Here is a 1,744-nt window from a genome sequence, read left to right on the forward strand (position 1 = left end):
TAGAGACGGTCCCTACCCAACAACAGGCTCACAGTCTAGAAGGGGGGTTAGATCATCCATTGAGAAATGATCACCTATGTCCAAATACATCAGTGTATTTTTATTTATTCCAAATCGACCATCATGTAGCCACAGATTCAGGGTACACTTGCCTAGAGTAAGGTGCTTGACTTACACCTCACTGGCAAGATTACTGGGCCTGTGACAGTTTCAAACTCCAAATATTAAAATTTAAGTTTAGGAGATTTTCTTGTATATAACCATAGTTTCAGGTAGGAAAATGGGGGAAAACTCAGACCCTAGAAAATCCAGTAAGTGACAAAGAATCTTTGGGTTTCTGCCAATATGACCTTATATGCTTATATGATCTTGAGAAACGGGGTGTCCTAGTGGAAAGAGACTGGGCCTGGGAATCAGAGGACCTGGGTTCTAATTCTGGTTCTGCCATTTGCCTTCTGTGTGACCTTGGACAAGTCATTTAGCTACTCTGTGCCTTGGTTTCTTCATCTGTAAGATGTAAATCACACTGCCTCCTCTTTAGAATGAAAGTCCCATGTGGGACAGGGACTGTGTCTGACCTAATTAACTTTTATGTATCCTAGCATTTAGAACAATGTTTGACAAAAAATAAGCATTTATTATTATCTTGAGTGAGAGGATGAGGGTGGCCCTGAGATGAGAGTAGGCATAAGCCCAAAGCTGTGACAGCAGGGGTTCCTCCTCTATCAGGGTTCTGGAGTGTTCATGATGGGGGTCCTGAGGTCTGGGTCTGATCTCATCTACCCCTTTCCTGTGCAATCCCCACCTAAAACTGAGGAAGTCAAATAGTTTTTTCAGCCTTTAGAATGTTGGATGATTGACACTGGAATGGTGAGGAGACAAGGAATTTGATTGCCACTTTATACTGTGGGTTATGTTTTTTTTTTTATTGTGCCTGTTTTTTTTACCAGAGTATATACCTTCCACCTTTTAGATTGAGAGTCCCAGATCCAGGTCCGAATTTGTTACTACCCATTCTTCCGACCGCTGAGACTTCTCAATGCTTTGATTGACTGTGTGTGATGTAGCAGTGTCCCCTCTTAAGGTCGCACCTGGAGAGTTTCCAGTACTTTACCAGACTCGACTAGGGGAAGGAGAGTCAAGCAGCGGCATACCCATTCCATTCCTAGGTTGGGCAGTGGCTAGTGAATGGAAGGCAATCTGCTACAAATAAAAACTCACCTGTGCTGGGCAGCAGTGGCATGGGAGAGAGTCGAGGGTGGAGAATCAGGTTTACTGCGTGGAAAGAGGCAATGGTAAATCACTTCCGTTTTTGCCCCAAGAAAGCTCTATGAATACACTACCATGATGATTGCAGATGGAGGTGGGGTGTTCTGAGAGAGATGTGTCCATGGCGTCACTATGGATCAGAGACAACTCAACAGCATAAGACAGGACAAAATGTAGCAGACACAACATTGGGAATGTAGGAAAGAAAAACAATAAGGATTTTGCCAATTCGGAACAGTAGGGAGCATTCATTCATTCATTCAATCATGTTTATTGAGCGCTTACTGCGTGCAGAGCACTGTACTATGTGCTTGGGAATTTCATGAAGGTAGTAGAGAGGGTGACCAGGAAGAGAGGTAAGTTCAATTAGCATCCAGGACACAAGTTCATCCCAGCCCCATTCTTGTGAGAGAAGCAGGAAAATAAGTTTTTTGTGGGCAGGGAAACAGATTTGACAGCTGGTAACACTTTGTCA

At 43.6% G+C, this 1,744-nt stretch overlaps 1 non-coding gene across 1 annotated transcript; it reads left to right on the top strand.

Moving 5' to 3' along the window:
- Positions 1-1,073: 1,073 nt before the first annotated feature.
- LOC119944356 lies at positions 1,074-1,211 on the top strand. Its single transcript, XR_005455844.1, has one exon. It is a non-coding gene; the product is annotated as a small nucleolar RNA SNORA7 (small nucleolar RNA).
- The last annotated feature ends 533 nt before the right edge of the window (positions 1,212-1,744 follow it).

Source organism: Tachyglossus aculeatus, chromosome 22, assembly GCF_015852505.1.
Source record: "Tachyglossus aculeatus isolate mTacAcu1 chromosome 22, mTacAcu1.pri, whole genome shotgun sequence".
Classification (NCBI taxonomy): domain Eukaryota; kingdom Metazoa; phylum Chordata; class Mammalia; order Monotremata; family Tachyglossidae; genus Tachyglossus; species Tachyglossus aculeatus.